This window comes from Oryctolagus cuniculus, chromosome 10 (genome assembly GCF_051225735.1).
Source record: "Oryctolagus cuniculus isolate XC-2025 breed Fujian yellow rabbit chromosome 10, ASM5122573v1, whole genome shotgun sequence".
Classification (NCBI taxonomy): Eukaryota; Metazoa; Chordata; class Mammalia; order Lagomorpha; family Leporidae; genus Oryctolagus; species Oryctolagus cuniculus.
In genome coordinates, this window is record NC_142876.1 from 82479113 (window position 1) to 82501097 (window position 21985).

At 40.5% G+C, this 21985-nt stretch overlaps 1 protein-coding gene and 1 long non-coding RNA gene across 8 annotated transcripts in view; both read right to left on the reverse strand.

The window, feature by feature from the left end:
* LOC149124314 (uncharacterized) overlaps positions 1-13171 on the reverse strand; it is a 74452-nt gene extending 61281 nt beyond the window's left edge. For 3 of the 6 annotated variants that reach the window (XR_016214219.1, XR_016214217.1, XR_016214215.1), the window contains exon 1: positions 12812-13171. This is a non-coding gene — a long non-coding RNA (uncharacterized LOC149124314). Of the gene's footprint in view, positions 1-12113; positions 12660-12811 lie in introns of those variants that run through there. The other 3 variants (XR_016214216.1, XR_016214214.1, XR_016214218.1) reach the window with 2 other exon arrangements.
* TAFA1 (TAFA chemokine like family member 1) overlaps positions 1-21985 on the reverse strand; it is a 566674-nt gene that overhangs the window by 240653 nt on the left and 304036 nt on the right. The gene's annotated exons all lie outside the window — the stretch shown is intronic.

Here is a 21985-nt window from a genome sequence, read left to right on the forward strand (position 1 = left end):
AAGAACGAACAGCTAAGGGCAGGGAAATTAGTGCCAATTCCAATGAACTAATTTACTCCAAGACAAAACATCTTTGTCTCACTTCTAAAGTGTTCAGAAGTTATAAATCATATTTATTGCAGGAAAGTATTAGAAATCATAAGCTCTTAATGAATTAAAATATAAAATTAGCATGATTTGAAAATGCTAGATTTCTAAGCTTTTTGTAATAATTGACTTAATTCAGTGTCAAAATAAATAGAAGTATACTTATAGAGTCAAAATTTCACCAGGAGTAAATTAAAAGAAGAAATATGAAAATACAGGAATATTCTTAGTACAGAAAACCTCAAACTTTAGAAACCAGAATATCACAAACTCAATAGCTATCAGAAGAGTAAGATCTCACTACTATTTTTCTCCTCATTAGATACTTCCAAAGGCAATCAGTAACTGTTTTGTACTGTATTGAGACAGAAAAAAATGAAAACTAAATGAGAAATACTCAAAACTGATGCCCAGTGCAGTAGTTTCTGAGCCTTTAGAATCACTAGTGAATACTGAAAAGACAAAGATGGCTGTGCTTCACCTTAGGTCTGTGGAATAAGCATCTCCAGGAACTGGGAAGGAGATGGTGGTGTCTCTGTTATCCAATTTGTTGTCATTAGTCCCAGGGAACTCAGGATGAAGCTCTAGCATTGAGGTGACTGCTCTTAACACTTGCAAAGAATGGTTCTATGCTGATTCTTGGCTTGCTTACAAACTTAATAGGCTAGTGGCAGTCCAAGGAGTTGCAAGAATTTTGGTCAATGAAGAGAATACCATACTGTAACGGTTAACAACTTGGACTAAAGCTCACCATTTATGACAAAACCTGCCATGTCACTACTGTATGTCTTCCTATGTTTCAGTTCAATGGGCTTACTTTGACTTTCTTAGATGTACTGTGCTACCTTCTACCTCAGCACGTCAGCACATGCTGTCCCATCCACATGAGAGATATACCCTATGTCTCGCCTATGTCCTAGTTAACACTCTTCCATATGCTGGGTCTCAGCTCAATTGTGGAAACATTCTTGGCCTTCCCATCACATTACTTTCTTCAAATTTTCCCAATAGGTGACTTGATGAACAAATTACTCCGGTGGTGACAAGCTCCCTACAGGCAGCAGCTATGTCCAAGTGAGTTCATCGCTGTATTTACAGCACCCAGCACAAAGTCAGTACATGCAAGCATTCAATAATTATGAGCTGTATTAACATAAAGGCATATGGAAAGGCTACTTCTATGCTGAAAGAAAAACTAGACAACAACTCGGTTCAACAGAGCTCTAAAAGTCTCAAAGTCACTGTCGGAGACCTTTTAAACAATTATTTTTCTCAACCCTTAGAAATCACATGGTAACTTGCATTCCTTTTGAGGATAATCTGAATACATTAAGTTTATTCTTTCTGTAGCTGCTTAGCATGAAAACACCTAGACAGATTTTCATCAAATTCCAAGGCTATATTCAGGATTATGTGGTCTAAATAGAGATTTAAAGGCATATGTGACAGCCTTTCATTTAGGGGGTTCTTGGAACCATTCAACCAAATATGCAGCAATTCTTCAGAGAGGCAAAAACTGAAATTCAAGAAGATACACAGGTGTAGAGACATGGCACCTGCTGTAAAAGGCTGGAGACGACAATAAACACAGACTCCAAATATGAGCCTGAAAGTTGGGAAGGTGGGAGTCCAGACCATGGGTTCTGAACTGCAATGGGGTCAGCCTCTAGAGACAGGTTCCCTGAGGAGACACAGCCACGGTTTACTGATCAATCCACGCTCATTTCCAGGAGCAGTGGTGAGGCTCGGCTCATCCACCATGAGAATTAACTGGATTGTTTATGGATGTAGAATCAGAGCCCGTTACCACATAGAAGATGAAACTTTTCATTGCACTGATTTTATCCCTGAAATAATACAGGGCTCCTCTGTTGAGAATTGAAACACAAGAGGGGTCTATGGAGTAAAACAAATCCTCTTTTCCATTCTTCATGGGGGGATAAACACTCACGACAATTTTATGTATGTCTTACAAATTGACATACACCCCTGTGACCACGTTGTCACAACCTTTTGAGAAAGACTTAAATGACTTATATTTAAAAACAATACCTTTTACAATATAGCAAGAGAAAAGCCACGATTTTCCTAACAGAAAATATGAAAATGATTTGCTTAAAGAAAACCACCAACCCACCGCATCCTAACTTTAGGATTTATGATCATCATTGGCAATAGTTAAAGGAGATGATTTCCTTCTGCTTCCACAAATGTGAAATCTGACTCAAAGTCTCTAATTAACTCTCTTCATATTATTCAATTTAAAATTCCTTATGTTTATACTTCATTTTACAGTTCACTGGGCTCTTTCATCTTCCATGATCTCATCCAACCCTTGTAGCAAATTCATGGGCTTATAGTGCTAGGTATAGGGGAGTAAAACAAGCTCAGAGAAGGAAAGCAAGTTCTACCATCAAACACAGTGAGCAAATGCGAGACGGGATTCAAACCTGTAACTGTGAGTCGAAATTTCAGATTCTCCCCTAAAATCTGCTAATGCAGTGACCACTAGCCACATCCATCTATTTTACACATGAATATGCTTGTATGACTCTGAAACCATTATTTACCATTTTTTTGTTTGAAAGACAAAGACAGAGATCTTCCAACCACTGATTCACTTCCCAAGTGACCTCACCACACAGGACTGTACCAGACCAAAGCCAGGAGCCAAGACCTCCATCCGGGTCTCTCACAAGGGTGGCAGAGTCCCAGATACTTGTGTCATCAGCTCCTATCTCTAAGGGTAGCATTAGCGGGGAGCTGGATCAGAAGTAGGGGCAGGACTCAATCCCAGGCATTCCAATATGGGATGTGGAGATCCTAAGCAGTTATCTCAACCAGTGTTTCACATGTTCAACCCCCAATTTTCATTTATGTGAATTAAAATTTGAATGGAAAAATGCAAACAATGTAACATATCTTTCCCCAAAACCTGACAATTTATTTTGGCAGATTGCATTTTGCTTTTACTTTGGAAAATGTAGTGTTTGGATATAGATATATCGTGTGTGTCATTGACACAGTAGATATGTTAATATGAAAGTAGGAATGCAATGCCCTTTTCAAATCTGTACGTCAAATACATGTGTTAGTGGCATTTTGGATATACTGGGATAAATTTATTATTATAATTAATTTCACTTTTTGTACTTTTGAAAAATGCAGCCATCTGAACATTTTAAATTATATATGTGGCTTGAATTAACTTTAATTATGTTGGACAATGCAGCTCTGAATTATACATAATATTAATTCTTGACCACTGGGAGAACTGTGCATGGAGTATAAGATTTAAATTTTTCTTTTTGTTTATTTGTAACTTGGCAATTTGACATAGACTAAAGTGTTTCCTCAAATGAAGGAAGACCCAAGCAAACACTGAACCAGAGACAACCTTCTTAACTGGTTCAAAGTATTTTTTAGTAACTTCCTCTGAGTGTCTCTCTGCAAATGAACAGAAACCCCTAAATCTTAATCAATAGCTTTGCAGAGGGATTCTCAGTGCTTTGATCAAATTCTACTTTTTTTGTGTGTGTGTGTGTGTGTGTTTTTTTTTTTTTTTTTTTTGACAAGTTTCGCTTTTCTCCCTGACCTCATTCATAGGAGGGTTGGAAGAAGTGGTCCCTTGGTGGGCCTCAGAAGGAAATGAAAGGGCCTTTCCCCACCATAGTTTTCTTTCCTTTTCTTTTTTTTTTTTTTTGACAGGCAGAGTGGACAGTGAGAGAGAGAGACAGAGAGAAAGGTCTTCCTTTGCCATTGGTTCACCCTCCAATGGCTGCCACGGCCGGCACACTGCGCTGATCCGATGGCAGGAGCCAGGTACTTATCCTGGTCTCCCATGGGGTGCAGGGCCCAAGTACTTGGGCCATCCTCCACTGCACTCCCTGGCCACAGCAGAGAGCTGGCTTGGAAGAGGGGCAACCGGGACAGAATCTGGTGCCCCGACTGGGACTAGAACCCGGTGTGCCGGTGCCACAAGGCGGAGGATTAGCCTAGTGAGCCACAGCGCCGGCCCCCACCATGGTTCTTGACCTGGAAATTATTCCTCAGTTCACCTCAAGAGTCTCCAAAGACCAGCTTCTTTGCCTTGACTTCCACTCCCCCTGAAAAGCCTAAGATATTAAATACATACACCTTATAAAGACAGTAACATTTTCCATTGAGTAAGCATATGCATTGGGCACCATGCTAAGTTGTTGCATGCAATGTCTCAGTTAATCTTTATGAGAGCCAAGGACATAGCTGCTATTGTTAATCGTGGTACTGGCCAGGGTTAGACAGTTTGCCTAGGATCAATCACATGGCTATCAAGAAGTGAGAATATGACTGGAGCTCTTTTCTATCTGATTGTGATAGCACACTCTTAGTTCACTATCATTAGTCCAAGATAACTAAGAGAAGTGACCTACAACAGGTTCCCAATCTGGGGTCTTTGGATGACCATCACAAAATATATGAAGATCCTGATGGTACTGCTACGTGTTATCAGCATATGGCTATTTTTTTTCTGAAGAGAGGATCTATAACATTCATTATATGAGGGTACTTCATCAAGTTGGTGAGGAAAGTATAACTAGAAGACATTTTCTTTGGTGCAAAAATTTTCAAAATCCATGCATGCAAGGGATCTTCAAGAGGTTCATGCAAACTATCAAGAAAAAACTATGCATCCAAATAAACGTATCTGTTAGTCAATTTTTTGTGAGCTTTTTTGATGTACTCTGGCACTATGAAAGTACCCCGTTGGGGGGCACTGTGGCCCAGTGACTTAAACCAGTGCTTGTGACGTCCACATCTCAGAGTGCCTGGGATTGAGGCCTGGCTCTGCTTCCAACCCAGCTTCCTGCTAATATGCTTATGGGGCAGCAGACAATGGCCCCAATACATGAGTTCATACCATTCATATGGGAGTAAGAATTGAGTTCCTGGCTTTGGGCTTTGGCCTAGCACAGCCACAGCTGGTGCAGGTATTTGGGAGTGAATGGTGTTCTTGCTTTCTCACTCACTCACTCCCTCTGCCTTTCATGTAAAACACATCAACAGAAAAATAAACATCACATTTTCTATGAAGCGTTAATCACCTTTGGTACACAGAGAAATCAATTTTCCAGTGACCCTTTTCGGTGAGGTTGTAGTTAACACAAATCTAAGGCACTTTAAAAAAAAGTTACACTTTGATACTAATGGTTTAAAGAAGGTACAACACCGAATATGATTGAATACATACATTTTGAGAATTAAAGGGAACTGATCAATGGAATGCCTCTTCATTTAACTGGTGGCTGAGAATGAAGAAGTGACATATTTTTTAGTAGCTCTCACAAGATGAGAAAGAAGAGAGGCAAAAAATATGCAAACACTGACTTGAAACATGGCCCCAAGCCTATGAGAAGCTCCCAAACTTTGAAACATTTCTGGGAGGATGTACGGTAAATGAGCACAGAAAGACAGAGGAGAACTGTAGAGAGCGTGTTTTGGGAAATGAGGAAAGATTTTGGTCCCTTGGTAACTTTCTATTTGTTTGTATTCATTTTTATTTGAGAGGGTGGGGGAGAGAGAAAGAGGGAACAAGAGATCTTCTATCTGCTGGTTCACTCCTCAAATGCCTTTAAAAACAAAGGCTGGTCCAATAGCCCAGAACTGTATCCAGAACTTCCAAGTAGATGGCAGGGGCCAAGATTCATTAGCAGGAAGATGATCCAGAAGCAGAGGAGCCAGGGCTCGAACCAGACACTCTGATAAGGGATGCAAGTATCCCAAGCAATAACTTGACAGCTGCATCGACACCCTCCCAATATTTTCCTCTTTAAATCTCTGTGTAGGTATGACTGAACAATTGCATGTAGCTATGAAGATTCTATAAGCACAGGAAACTAAATGCACTCTAAATTTACTTCATTGGATAGTTAGAGTCTACTGTGTTTGATATGTTGTGTGTGTGGGAAAGACACACTGATATCTAGGTTGAATTTGGTTAGGAGGGAGAAAGGGGATGAGAGACTGTGACAGGTGGTGATAACTGAAACCCTATTTGCATGAATACAGAAAAAAATGTTTGGAAGATTTCGAAGGGTAAACTTCAGGGAAATTTTTGCTGAAATCATTGCTTTCACAGTTAACAAGCCAAGGAGATGGCTGAACATTTTGTTAAAGAAAAGCGCTTTTTCCCATCTACTATCAACTTTCTACTCTTGCCCTCAGATTCCCTCGCTTTCCCTGGTGTGTCTACCTCCAGGAAGACAGACTCCTTCAATTCTTTCAGACATACTGTATTCATTCTCTTCCATATCAATGTAGTTCAACTAACCCAGTAGCTTACCCATTCTAACTTCTTCCAGATAAGGAGTCATCTCTTCTGCAAATGACTGGATTCCCCCCAATTCATCTCCCTTATAAGTGGGTTTCTGCTGTCTGAGATTTTAGTTTGTGAGTCTACTCTTTTCTGCACTGGTCCAAAATCATCTACTTTATGCAGCCACCTCCTATACATAATCAAAAAACGGTTATATGATAATATGCCTGGCACCATGCTATCTCCCCACTAGACTACTGGGTTTCTTTTTAGATTTTTTATTTATTTATTTGACAGAGTTGCAGACAGTGAGAGAGAGAGACATAGAGAAAGGTCTTCCTTCCACTGGTTCACTCCCCAAATGGCTGTAATGGCCGGAGCTGCGCCGATCAGAAGCCAGGAGCCAGGAGCCAAGAGCTTCTTCCTAGTCTCCCATGTGGGTGCAGGGGCCCAAGCACTTGGCCATCCTCCACTGCTTTCCCGGGCCTCAGCAGAGAGCTAGACTGGAAGAGGAGCAACCGGGACTAGAACCCAGTGCCTATATGGGATGCCGGCACCGCAGGCGGAGGATTAACCTAGTGGGCCACGGTGCCGGCCCCGACAATTGGGTTTTTAAAGCTACCCAGTGCATTTTATTTCAGTCATTCCTTAAGGGTCACTGGCTCAAGATTCTCTGAACAAACATTTATTTAGAAGCAACTGATCCAGTGAGATTTGTGGTTTTGGGGACATCAACATCATTTTGGTTCAGAAAACTTTAAAAGTCTTTTAAATAGATGATGCAAATTCCTTTCAGTTGAAAATGGACTTAGCATGCTGAGTCTGTATTCCCTTAATGTGTACACCTTTCTGTGCCTCTACCCACTTTTCCATACAATGACTTATTCTTTATGAGACTTGTGGAAATCATAGTACTGTGGTTCTGGGTTCTGGAGGCAGACAGATTTAGGCAATTTACCTCCACCACTCTTTCACTATGGGAAAGTCTCTAGGCCTAGTGTATGGTAAAAGGAAATCAACTATGTTTCCTACCCCATAGTGTTGTTGAAGAGACTAACTGAAATCTTGGCTGTAGAGAGCTTAAGAAACACTGGGTATATAAAAAGTACTCCACATGAAGAGGCCATAATATTGTTCTCAAAAGCACCTTGTAAGTCCACTAATTGCATCTAAAGTGAAAACACCTTACGGTCCATGACTCCTCTTCCAAATATTTCTTATTCTCCAAATGCAATAAGGGAAACTTCAATATGAGCCAAAGTTATTTCAATTCGACAGCTGTACATGGAACCCACATTGCTGTCAGATCCAAAAATCTTCTTAACTGAAGTGGACAGTACTAGCATTTCTTGAATATTTGCTATGGGCTCGGTCATGTTGTAATCTTTTTATATGCATCATTTTTATTAGATTTCACAATGACCCTAAGATGGTTATTTTCCCCATATTTTACAGATGGCAAAAAAAAGTTTAGCAAGGTGAAATAAAATCTGTAAAAGTTTATGGCCATCAAATGGAAAGTGGGTTCTATCTTTAGGAGAAAAAAAAGGAGTTTGTTCAAAAAGAAAAAAAGAGTTAAATCGATTTTGAGTTGCAGTTTTCAGATTCATCTACAATGCTATCATAAGTAATTTCTTTTAAAATTATTTCCCAAATGCAGATCAAAGGTCATAAATTAATAGTGAAATATATTGAGGGAGTGCATTCTTTTTAAAGTAGCAATATAGATATCAATTAAATGTAAAGTAGATGTACCTTTTGACTTATGTGCAAATAAGAGAATTGCCACAGTATTAAAGAGTTTTTAACTAGTAGATAGTCAGGTAATTAGGAATCTGTCAAAGCTTGTTATGTTATCTTGTAGCAGTTGGTGTTCAGAATATTTCTTGCTACTCCTGATCTGAATGGGATGTGGTTAATATGCAGTTTCAGCCACAAGGGTTCAAAGGGGACGATTTAATTATGACTCTGTAACTTCTTAATTTTCAATTATTATGACACAGGAGAATTGCCCTTGAGAAAGGGCAGTTAAAAGACATTTTACCATTCACATAAGATTGCAGAAATAGATAAACATGAATAAAAATGTTTACTATGCACATTTTAATTTTTTTTTTTTATTTGAGAGGAGAGGCAGAGAGAAGGAGAGAATCTACTCATTAAACGCCTGGAGCTGGGCCAGGCTGAAGCTAGGAGCCAAGATCTCAACCTGGGCATCCCATGTGGGTGGCAGGGAGCCAAAAACTTGAGCCATCACCACTGCCTCCCAGGGTGTGCATCAGCACGAAGCTGGGAGACGGAGTGGAGACCAGGCTCAAATCTGGGTAATCTGATTTAGGATGTGAGTATTCTATTTGGCATCATAACCACCAGACCAAATGCCTATCCCCTTTTAAGTGTTATGGTAAGAGTATACAGAGTGCTCACTGCACTATATAGGATTCTTTTTTACATAACATGGTACTAAATTAAAGACAGTTTTGTCCAAAGATTATTCCATATAACACTAACAATACTGGGTTGAGATGTCTTTCCTCTATGGAAACATTTTGATGAAAAAAAAAATTAACTAGAGAAATATTGGATTAAATGAAGCTGAAGAATTATTTTTTTCTGACAGAATTTCTCTCATAGATGTAAGAAACCCACATACTAAATCATAGAGGTAGTTATTATATAAGACATGCTGAATTATTGGACCAGATGGTCTTTATTTTGTTTTTCCAAAATGGCTGAACCTAGAGTTCACCAGAGTATCCTCTGGGTTATGTCGGTATAACACATGACAATCCTCGGCCTAGGGCTGAGGATCTGGGTACTCCAGCTTTATCACTTCTGTGCTTATTCATCATAGACCAGCCACTGGTCCACTCATCTATTCCTTATCCATTGCCCCTTAACCAATGAATCTCATCCTGAGCAAACCTGAATTCATTTTGTCCCATAAATCTTTTTGTTGGCTCCATCTTAATTAACAGTACCATCATTCATTCAGTTGCTCAAGTTAGGGCTCAAGTATCTGCCCTTCATTTCTCTTGCCCCTTATCTCCCATATTCTGTTCATCTGTAAAATGTGAAATGTGGGGGCTGGTATTGTGGTACAGTGGGTTAAAGCTTTGGCCTGAAGCGCCAACATCCCATATGGGTGCCAGTTCTAGTCTCCGCTGCTCCTCTTCTGTTCCAGCTCTCTGTTATGGCCTGGGAAAGCAGTTGAAGATGGCCCAAGTCCTTGGGCCCCTACACCCACATGGGAGACCTGGAAGAAGCTCCTGGCTCCTGGCTTTGGATCGGCATAGCTCTGGCCGTTGCAGCCATCTGGGGAGTGAACCAGCAGATGGAAGACCTCTCTCTCCGTCTCTACCTCTCTCTGTAACTCTTTCAAATAAATTTAAAAAATCTTTTAAAAAATTAAAAAAATAAAATGTGAAATGTGAATTCTGAAACCTACATGAATAGTATATGGGATAAGGAAAATATCTGGAGTTGGATGTCACACCTCCCCCACCCTGTGGAATCCTACCCACCTACCTGTCAAATAATCCCCTTCCCAGGATGGATCTCCCTTCCTCTGGGACTTGGGGGAGAGATCATGTAACAATTTCTCTTCAAATCTCATAGAAGAGGCAGTCAACTGGGAATGTCTCTCTCTCTTTGCAGATGATGATGAGACAGAGCATGAAGCACTGTCTCTGTATTTCATGCCTCTACCCCTTTCCCCTCCTGGCCCATCACACTCTTAACGCATGCCCATGTGTGTGTTTTCTCACCTTTTAAATAAATGTTACCACTCTGTGTACCATATATGTGCCTGTACTTAGAATGCTTCTCTAAGTAGAAGACAAGGACGTGGAACAGGAATCTAGACCTCACCTCGCCCACAACATATCCAATCACTCCTTTTCATTTTTACTGCTACTATGCAAATGTATACCATAATCACTTCCTACTGAACCACCGTGGCAGAACATTCTAAATGTTCTCCCTGCTTCAACTCTTGTCCATCTTCTACATTGTAATCCGAGAAATCTTTATGTGATACAAACTAGACCATGGCAAACCTCTCCGGAGAATGGCACATTGGCTTCCAAGGGTTCTCATCTTGACATTAAAACAGGTTCAACTGAACTCAGATCTAACAATGAAGGGTATGAAACATACACAGTAAAGCTGCCATCAAAGAATGCTGGAGATGACATGGAGTCTACAGAAATGTCATTGAAAATCTGTGTTTTGAAAAACACTAAACAAGAATTTGCATTTCTTCTTTCATCTTATCTAATTTTTAAATGAACTTTTTGAAATTCTCTCCTATCTTCATGACCTTGGGATAGGTAGAGTTTAAGATATATTTATTTTGAAAGTTACGGAGAGAGAGGGAGAGGGTGAGTTACCTGGCTTCCCTCTGCTGGTTCACTCCCCAGAAGGCTGCAACAGCCAATGCTGGACCAGGCTGAAGCCAGGAGCAGGCACTTCTTCCAGGTCCCCCACATGGGTGGCAGAGCCTGAAACACTGGGCCACTCCTGCCGCTTTCCCTAAGCCATTAGCATGGAACCGGATTGGAAGCGGAGTTGCTGGGACTCAAAGCAGTGTCCACAGAGGACGCTGGTGTCGCCAACAGCAGCTTTACCTGCTACACTGCAATGCCAGCCCCAGGGTAGAGAGTGTTTAAATTCAGGACACTGATTTGAAAAACATCAACCATACAGGAAAAGCTTGATACATTGGGTCACATTAAAAAAGAACTTCTATTCATCAAGTGACACCACTATAAGAGTGGAAATGCAACTTACCCAGTGGCCTTTTATTAATAAACATCAAAGATTTCAATCTAATGTACATAAAGAATGTAGATAAACAATATCTACACCTAAGGACAAAAGTAGAAACAATTCAATAGAATATGGGATAGAGACAAGAAAGAGGGCCTCAAAATACACAACTGCCTTACCTTGGCCATGGCTACCCCTTTGGTGCTAATTCCTTGAAATTTACACATGCAGTATGTGGCTTCCACTTCAATGAACACTACCAAAGTTTACAAACCCAAATACTTGAAGACATGAGCTAACTTCCCTGGAGACTGAAGTCACTTGGCCTAGTTTCAAGGCGTAGTTATTTCCACAACGATCTTCACAAAGCTAGTCTTTTTTTTTTTTTTCTTTGAAAAGATAGGCATATTTCATTTTTTTTCCCTACAGGGTAGTACAGGCAGAGCATTCTTGAATAAGAATTGCATGATTATATAAAGCCTCAGCTCTCCCGTATCATGAAACAGTCATTAATAAGTCATTGAATCTGCCTATACAGTAGCATTTAATACAGATGGAGGTCTCACCGTTATGTTTTGCATAAGATGAATAAACAAAGAATCAAAGAGCAAGGGATATTAATATTTTAAGTACGATATTTAATTTGAAAAACAGGACAGGGAGACATTAGCATTGAAAGCAGATAGGGAAAAGCGTCTGGTTGAGAAATGGAGGACAGACACCATTAAAAACGTGGGCGAGGTTAGAATACAAATAAAAGGAATTCTAGCGGTGCTGCATAGACAGCTGCGCTAACTTGGCGCAAATGGCAGCGTCATCTTGCACGGGCCAATTCTGCGGTAAGCTGAGCCAATGAAATGGAAGGTGTCCAGCATCAATGTGTGGTTTATTTGCCTCATTTCTGCTTTCACTGACTACTTTTTTGGATTCCACACAAATCCGAGCCCAAGGATAGCCTCACCTTAGCAAAGCAGCTTAAGAACAAATGTTCCGTCCGCGCCCGTGGCAACGTCAGGGCTCACACGTGCGCCCAGAACCATGTTCCGTTTTGCAATGTGGCCTGAGCTGCAGGGCCTGTGAGACACTTATTACCTCGAGGAGCAGATTTTTCTATTTCTGCTAATTCGGGATTAGAAACAGCCGGGAACTCTCAGCTGCGCAAGGAGAGGGGAGATCAACCATGACCCGAGAGCAAAGTAATGAGAATTGTGAGCAAAATAGCTTCAGAACGCGAGGAAAGGGTTTCGCTAGCAGGAATCTGCATTAGCTCACAAAAAGGGGCTTAGAAACCCCAGGGTTGGAAAAGAAAATAAGTAGAAAGGATTTTTGTCATTTGAGGACTCTCAGAAAAATAAAAAATACCAACAACCATAACCTATACACCAAAATCCAGAAAGCCCACCCCAGTACAAATCCTCCAGACATGAGCAATAGATCTGGTGAAAGATCTGAAAAATGCCTTTCATTCCTGGGAAATAAACAGATGGAATTCGATTTCAAAAAAATGGCCCCTGCTACAGGACACGGTGGAGGCAGGGAAAAGTAATGCTAATTGGAAGTTTCTATAGCGCCCAATGCCAAGGAGGAATCCACTATTAAAACAATGTCCTTGGGTGTATTTTAAAACACTCAAAATGCACACAGAATGTCAGGAGGTACCTTTAAGGCCAGGAGAGGAGAGATGTTGCAAGCCGAGGTCCAAGGAACTGAAGATTTGGCTTCAGGGAGTCCTCACAGCCTGCCCCTTTGGCCAGGTCCACTGTTCCAGACTCCGAGGGACAGGAGGACCTGCACAATGCTTCGTGTCCCATGCAGACCCAGAAGAAAACCTCATCATCCCTGATGGTGATTCTTATGCACAATAGCTTCAGCCCAAAACTGAATGAATCTGTTTGCTCCAGGAGCAGGGTGGGGAAGCCGCAAAGGTCACCGCACAACAGCTGCCATTAAAACAAAGCTGCTTGATTAGGACTTCATAGTTAGCAGGTGATGAATGAGGGGCAGACCAAAGCCGGCTCTTCGTGTAATAGCGCAATAACGGGAGCCTCATTTGGGTTGCTGTATTCCACTTGGGCTTGTGTCAGCTTTTCCATTACACAGAAGGCTTTTCAGGAAGGTGATAATTCAATTCAGGAGTAAGGAAAAAATAAAAGGAAAGTAAATTATCTGGGGGCTGAGCCTTGGCAAACAGTGTCTCCACTTGGGCCTGCAGAGCCCAAGAAAAATATGAAAGCGTGTCAGTTTTAATGCTAGGCCAGAGAGCTGGCTGTTGTCTGGCATTTTTCTTTGCAGCGTGCTTGACTTCCATGCCCAGAGACTGTTGAATTTCCCCCACTTGAATTGCAACCAGCCTTGACTCCAACCATAGAGCATCAAGAATGGCCCTATTAAAAACGTGTGCCAAAGAGTCCAGCTTCCCTCCCTGTCCCTTTTTCTTTGACCCTAGAGTTAATGCTCCCTCCTGGTTCTTCATCATTGGTGCTCCTTAGTATGTTCTAGAGTCTATTTCTCTTGTCTACTCTCTGAAGGTTGCATGTGCATAGTTTCGCCTAGCTCTTTTGTTCACTCCTACTATTCTCCTTAGCTGAGCTCTCACAAACTCATAGCTGCAGCTTCAGGAACTGGAGACTTCACCTCTGAGGTCTCACTGAGATTCACTCCAGATCTCAGTGGGATGTTCCTGGACCACAGAGCCTATCATTTCCTCTTGGAAGACCCTTGGGACCGAAAGCTTATTTCCAAAAACAGATTCATTAACTCACCCGTCATTCCTCTCTGAGACTGGTCTGAGGATTTTGTGCTACACACTCAGTCACCTGATTTGTAAATCTGAGCTTCATTCCTCAGATTAGACACTTGACCATTCTTGTTTGAGATCATTGCTCTTTCTTTGTTGATTGGAATATTTAGTATAACTGCCAGACACATCATTTCACCCTGAGTCACAATACCATTATCAGACCCAAAAATATATTTTCACAAAGTTTTAAAAGTCAGGACACAAAACTCACATAAATTGCATTCGATTGTTATGTGTTCTAAGTCATTTTAATCTCTAACAGATACTTTGTTTTTTTGGACAGGCAGAGTTAGAGAGACAGAGAAAGGTCTTCCTTCAGTTGGTTCACCCCCAAATGGCTGCTACGGTAGGCGTGCTTGCTCCTGGTCTCCCATGCGGGTGCAGGGCCCAAGCACTTAGGCCATCCTCCACTGCCTTCCCAGGCCACAGCAGAGAGCTGGACTGGAAGAGGAGCAACCAGGACAGACCCTGGTGTCCCGACTGGGACTAGAACCCGGAGTGCTGGCGCTGCAGGCAGAGGATTAGCCTAGTGAGCCGCAGCGCCGGCCTAACAGTTACTTCTTACTCCCCACCTCTTCACTGAAGAAACTGAGTATTCAGAAAGTTTTTCATATACGGTCATCATTTCTTTAGATAAATCTTATATTAACAAATCACACTATTACAGTATTTGTGTTATTTGGAAATCTTGAGGTGTAATGTGCATAAGGTAAAATCTGCAAATCTTAAAAGCACATCTTCATGTGTCTGTATAACGCATGCACCATCCACATTAGTATTTATCACATTTTCAGCCCCGCTAGCAAGTTCCCCTGTGCTCCCATCATTCATTCATCAGCTACTCCCAGGGGTAAACACTGCTCTGAGTTCTATCAGCATAATTTTCTTGCCTATTCTTACAGTTTTTCTTAATGGGATTATACCATATAACTCTTGAGTTATACCATATTATACCATATAACTCTTTTGAGTTATTCCATATTATACCATATAGCTCTTTTGCTCTTCTTATTCAGCATAGCGCTTTTGAGCTTCACCCTATGTTGTTGAATACATTTTACTTTGCTCTCATTGCTTCTGTGTAGTTTTCTGTTGTACAGGATATAATTCATTTATTCATTTTCCTGTTGATGGACACATAAGTCCTTTCCAATTCTGGTGACTAAATGTGCTTAAAACATGCTTGTATAATTCTTTTGAAGACATACTCTTAGGGACCTATATTTAGTAATAAGATAACCATGTCACGGGGGAGGCATATATTTTATAACAGCCAGCCAGTTTTTAAAGTTGTAGCAGGGTACTTCAAAAACTTCATAGAAAGTGGAATTTACCCGTTTATGTGTGTATTTGTAGGGTATCCCATAAAAATGGACAACCATTTGTTATTACAAAATTTTAAATAATGAAATGCAAAAAAGAAAAGGATTTTTTTCTAATCTGTATGGCAAAAAAGGTTTATTCTGGTAAAATATTTTAGAAATTCATTAATACTAGTCAACGGGTATTTTGCAAAGTATGAAACCACATAATGTATAAAAGAAGTAGCAGGCAGGTGGACACGTCTGAAAACCCAGCAATGATTCCCCACTTCAACTTTGTGCTGTGGGATAGCCAGAGGGAGCACTAAGCTGGAAAGGAAAAGCACCTGTGCTAAGTACTAACACATCCCACACATGATGCCAAGCCTTGTGGGGTTCGTGATAACCTTGAATCTAATGAAGTCCTCTCTAAAAGACTTCAAGGTAGACTTTAATACTCCATTCTCCCCAGCAGGAAACAGAGGGCAGAGACTTGTGGAAGCTTGCACTTCAAGAGCCCTGGCTGGGATACACTCAGGATTTGTCATGCAAGTTTTATCTTAGAAGAAAGATAAGAACATGTTAAATTTAGTGATCATGAGATAACTGCACCAAAACCAGTCTAAAACAATTCTTTGAATTGCTCACAACATAAGATACACCTGGTTTGGCACAGAAACCCCTAAACAGTAATATATATGTGCATTAAAGCTTGGGAATCCGTAAATTAAACTAAAAGAATGAACAACAAACCATGTCATAAGCCAGGGCTCTCTTCCTATTTTACCATCTCCTGCTTGTATGCAGGGTTTCCTCATTTGGTTAAATCTTAATCCTCTAATCATAAAGCACAGTACATCTGTTGTTCTGTGGATTTTGTAATACAATGGAATCACAGTTTCAAGGAAAGGGATTATCTTCTAAATCAGTTAAAAATTAATATGTGTATCCAGTATGATTCCTTTGAATTCCCATTAGATTATCAGTAAAACTGAGATCCAGAGACTCTATGCCAGGACAAGAAAGTGAACCCGGTTCATCTCATTGTAACCACAAATTAGCTGACCAATGACTAGCCAGAACAGACGTGGAGACAATTAACTTGGAATCTTACGTACTTCAGATGGTGTCTTTGAAACAAAAGGTTGGGAAGCTTACCTGTAAAGTTACTGTGCACACTGGGTAAATGCTTGGTTCACTGCTACAGTATGACAGCCAAAAATTCTCCTCTTCATAGACAAGATGCTTTAGGAGAGCTCTTCCCAGCCTTGATTCTGCCATGATGCTTGCTATGGTTAACATTCTCCAGGAAGGAGGACTTGCTCCTTGGGTTGTAGCCAGGCTGTGAATTCCACGAACTACCAACTATGCCCCCCGCCCCACTCAATAGAGCACATTAGAATGTAAGACGGATACAGTGGCATTACCTGGACCTTGGAAGATCTTTATTTTGTATTTAGAAGGGAGTCATCCACAATGGTTGCCTCTTAACTGTCATAGAAGGCTGGTTTTTGAGATAGATCCATCACTTAGCAGGACACTGAGAATCTTTAGCTTTAAAAATATGTTGTTCTGGGGCTGGTGCTGTGGCGCAGTGGGTTAACGCCCTGGCCTGAAGCACCGGCATCCCATATGGGCTCCGGTTGGAAACCCGGCGCTCCTCTTTGGATCCAGCTCTCTGCTATGGCCTGGGAAAGCAGTAGAAGATGGCCCAAGTCCTTGGGCTCCTGCACCCATGTGGGAGACCCAGAAGCTCCTGGCTCCTGCCTTTGGATGGGTGCAGCTCTGGCCATTGCGGCCAATTGGGGAGTGAACAATCAGATGGAAGACCTCTCTCTCTGTCTCTCTCTCTCTCTGTCTCTCTCTGCCTCTACTCTCTCTGTGTAACTCTGACTTTCAAATACATAAATAAATCTTTAAAAAAATATGTGGTTCCTGTGACCATGATATGCTCATATGAACTCTAAGGGCTAAACATGAATCCCTGGAGGATAAGCTAAATAAGAGAAAATAAGAGTCAGGCTTCTTAAATACAAATCCCAACTCTATTTTAGACTACCTGTTAGATCTTGGATAATTTACGCAACTTTGTAACCTTCAGTTGGCTCATCTGTCATCTGAGGATTGCAGGCAGTCCTACTTCAAGACTGTGGTGGGGACTGAATAAAACACAGCCATGTGTACCTTGATGAGGAGGCATCGGAGACTGTGTTAGGTGACTTTGTCACTGTATGAACACGCCAGAGAATGTACTTAGACAAAGATGGCTATGATATTGGTTGTACATGTGCTCTGTCATTTAAAAATTGCCCAGCCCTTGTCTCTACTCTTGAGGAACAGTGGTTTTCCTACGTACTACTTGTTGAATTCTTTATTTGGTGGAGGGTTCAGCTTGTGGTTATAAAATAAACTGAAGGCATGTCATTGTAAAAATTAAAAGAATAAGAAAAGGAGGAGGAGGGAGGGTGGGAGCATAGGTGGGATGAAAGACAGAGTGGGAAGCATCATTGTGCTGTTAAATCTGTATATATCAAATACATGAAATTTTCTCACCTTACACAAATTAAAAATTTTTAAATAAAAAAATTTTAAATGTCATGGTTGTATGACTATATAGGTAACCTTCTGAAAGTACTTACTTAATTGTAAGGGGTAAGAGTAGCAAAAAAAAAAAAAATGGAGGCTGGGTATAAACCATCAGGGAAGAAAGAAAGAAGAATGGTGAGAAGCTGCCATCTGACATCATTAAGGAAGAGCTATCTTCTGCATTCAAAGCCTATTCACTAACACACTCTCACAATTGTTTTCATTATCCTGATGCACAAAGGAGTGGCTAGACGGTGATGAGAAGACAATCGAGTAAATGTCAGATGTGTGGTTGTAAGGTCTCACAGGGACAAAAAGGATTTCTGCACTATGAGATGCCCACAACTTTGCTTTATATATTGAGGTCAAGGCAACACAGCTTTGTCTCTCTCTGATCTCTAAAAAAAAAAAAACAAATGAGCGCTGGTGCTGGAGAAGCTGGCTAGAAATCCTGCTGTCATTTAAGGCAAGTCCTTAATTCATGCCTGATTCTTAGTTTCCTCATCTCTACAATGGGCATACTACTTCATTAGGAAGTTGAGCGGTATTTAGAATAGCACCTGATCCTCAGCAAGTGACTAATACTTACTTTCCATGATGACCACAATAAGAAATAGCAATGAATAGGATAGAGGGTTTCCTCCCCCTTCTGGGGACTAGAAATCATATTGGTAATTTACCCTAAGGGAAATAAAAATGTAGAGCAATGATGTCATAAGTGTATCCATTCTTTTAGGTATCCTAAGCAATAGATAAACTTCCCGTGAAAGAAAATGCAGAAATTCATCTGCTCCAACATACTCATCACATCAAATAAAAGGTCCCCATGGGGCCAGTGCTGTGGCGCAGAGGGTTAACACCTGGCCTGAAGCGCAGGCATCCCATTTGGGTGCCACTTCTAGTCCCAGCTGCTCCTCTTCCAATCCAGCTTTCTTCTATGGCCTGGGAAAGCAGTAGAAGATTGCCCAAGTCCTTGGGCCCCTGCACCCACATGGGAGACCAGGAAGAAGCTCCTGGCTCTTGGCTTTTGCAGCCATCTGGGGAGTGAACCAGCAGATGGAAGTCCTCTCTCTCTGTCTCTACCTCTCTCTGTAACTCTTTCAAATAAATAAAATAAATCTTTAAAAAAAAATCCCCATACCTTTATTGAATTTTAAAACTCCCAATCGAGTCTGTGTAAACAATAATCCAGATCATTAAGGAATCTGAAAATGAACTCTAAGGTGATTGCAATTCACCTATTTGACTATCATGCTATAAATAAATAGAATTAAATATCATAATTGCATTCCACTGGTCTTGCTTCCACAACCCCGGCTGTATGCTTCATTAGAATGTTTAATGTGGAAATTGGTGCCCAGCAATATCAAAACATCTTAAATAACTGTTTTTAGAGCTGGGTTCACAGCATGTTTTCTGCATTCCTGATTTGAAAAACACTAAAAGTAAAATCTTAATATAGTTTAACGATAATCTCAAGAGTAGCATGGCACAATGGGAAAAGCACTGAATCAGAAAATGAGGATTTTCGTCTTATAACTTCATTTCCTTTTGTGCAACTTTAAGTTGTTTTGTGATGTCTAAGACCACCAGTTTTTTAATGCATTTCCCCCTTTAATCTCCCTGAATCTAAATTTACTTATCTGTAAAACCTTAATTAAAATATATGTCATGCTTATCGTAGAGGGCTGATATAAGGATCAAAGAGAACAATGCATCTAAAAATTTAAAATGCTACAATTTTGAAAAAAATTTTAATAGAAATCCAATCAGTTTCATAGTCCAAAGGAATATTCCAGAAGAACAAGAAATAAATTACACATCATGTTGATCAATAGCATAATTAATTTTCAATAACTATTATGTCATTTAATTCTCCAAAACATTCTATAATATACATATTTTCTAATAATTCAGTAGCAATGAGCTTGAGAGAGAAAATAAAATAATTGCTCAGAAACACAAAGATTATAAGATCTGAACTTATCTGAAGAAATGAGGTATCCTCCTGAAAGTGAATACATTCATATTATTATCACTTCATTCCTTTTTCCGACATGACTTAAGCAAAATACATCTCGATCTTTGTAATTCTCACCAATCCCTGAAGTCCCATGTCCTAGATTGTTAGATCCACAAGGGTGATATAATCTGGGTTCTCTGCATCAAAATCTTTCCAACCATCCCACCATGCAGAAGGGAGACAAACAGACAAATCAAAAATCTGCTTAATGCATGGTCAGCTGCCTGGGAATTGGGGGCAGGGTTGTTGTGTAATGACATTAGGCTTTGTATTCATGCCATGCTACCATGATATCAAGCCTGAAACTCATTATCACCTGAAAAATCTCCTAATTCACTTACAACAGTGCACTAATGAAGACATAGAACATTGCTACTGGCTAACAACAAACCGCAAAACAAGGCAGAAGGAATACCACTGACTCTGTAATTTACAAAGAATGATTGCCAGCTAGGGTTGTTGTTAAAACGATCAATGGTATTGAAAGAATGAGTTGTGGTGAGTGGAATATTGACCATTGAAAAGAGTGATGGACAATTATAGTCCCAGTCCAATATCAGTGTTATAAAGGCCAGTGCTGAAAGATGTCTCAGGTCCCTATTTTCAAAGTCCTTTTCTACTTGATTACAGTTCTTTTTCTTCTGCATTATTCTGTTTCTTCAAATGGTTCTTTTAGAATCCTACTGACAGCAAAGAACACCTTCCAGCAGAAGGTAACATAACACATGCATTATTAGCATTATTGGAAGTTTTAATCCTGCTTAGAAAACATATAGGATGAGAACCGAGGGAACCAAGAATGCAATGAAGGACTACAATTTGCACATTACGTAAAATGCAAAAATCTACAGTTGTACATCGTTAAGATTACTAATTAAAATTCCACCAAAGTCAAGGAACAAAAAAATGTATGATTCCCTAGGTGGTGTTCATTTCCCCATTGCTGTATGTACTGTGTAATACACAATGTGTGGTGTTATACTTGCAAACCCAGCTAACAAATAGGAATAGAAAATGAATGTACAGCCCATCATATAACTTAATGTTACATAGAAAATAGTCTCCCTGGTCTATCTATGCTTCTGTGAGACCTCTATTTGAAACTGGACAATTCCTATTGAGAAAAATGTGCAGGAAGGAGGATACAGAGGAGAAGGAAAATTTTTTTCTTCTCTGATTCCTGATAGTGGAGATGTTGTTTTGCTCTGTCTACCTCTTTCACCAGATTATCAGTTCCACAGAAGAAGAATCCACAGCTGGTTATATTAGCGTGGCCTGTGGCATCTAATTTTATCACAAAAGATAATGGCTTGGGGAGGGAATGGATGAATCCAAGAATGAACACGTGTGCCTAGTCTATGGCATATCAAGTAGTGGCTCTCATACTTAGCTGTCTTCCAAAATTGACAGAAGAGCTGCCTAAAGAACAGACTCCCAGACCGCTTCCCAAGTTTCTCAAAAAGCATAATTTCTCATCATGTGGCCCTGGAATTTTAATGTTAAGAAAAGTTTCTCCGCTGAATATTTTCTAGCCATTCTGGCTTGCATTTGGAATGAAAATTAGGAAAGGTTGAGCTGGAGGAAGGCCTTGGTTCTAGATCAGCCATGGACGATTAATCTCACTTCAAAAGGGAACCTGGCTTTAGTTGGGGCCACTGAGGAGCTGGATATACAAATGCAGTCTTAGAAATGGCAGGACCACCTGGAAGCTTGTTTGAAAAGCTGAAACTCAGGACCTGCAGCAGAACCACAGCATCAAAATCTGGGTTAGAACATCATCTCAGGTATTCCTAGGCACTTTGTGGTTTGGAAACACTCTTCTAAAATGATTCTAAGAATGTGAGGTGCCTAGACAGGCAGCAGTCACACCAGCCTCACATCACTTGGAAGCCGGAGACAAATGCCACGTCTTAAGTCCCACCCCAGATGGACTGGATGAGGATCTATGGAAGTGGGGCCTGGAAATATATGTGTTAACACGCTCTCTAGGTAATGCTAAGGTATGCTAACGTCGGAGAACTGCTGGCTTAAAGCACCATGCTGAAAAGTGTTGCAAAGGTACAGCTAAACTTATTGCAAAAAGATATCCTGATCAATAAATGCTACTACCCCAGTGCAGAAGA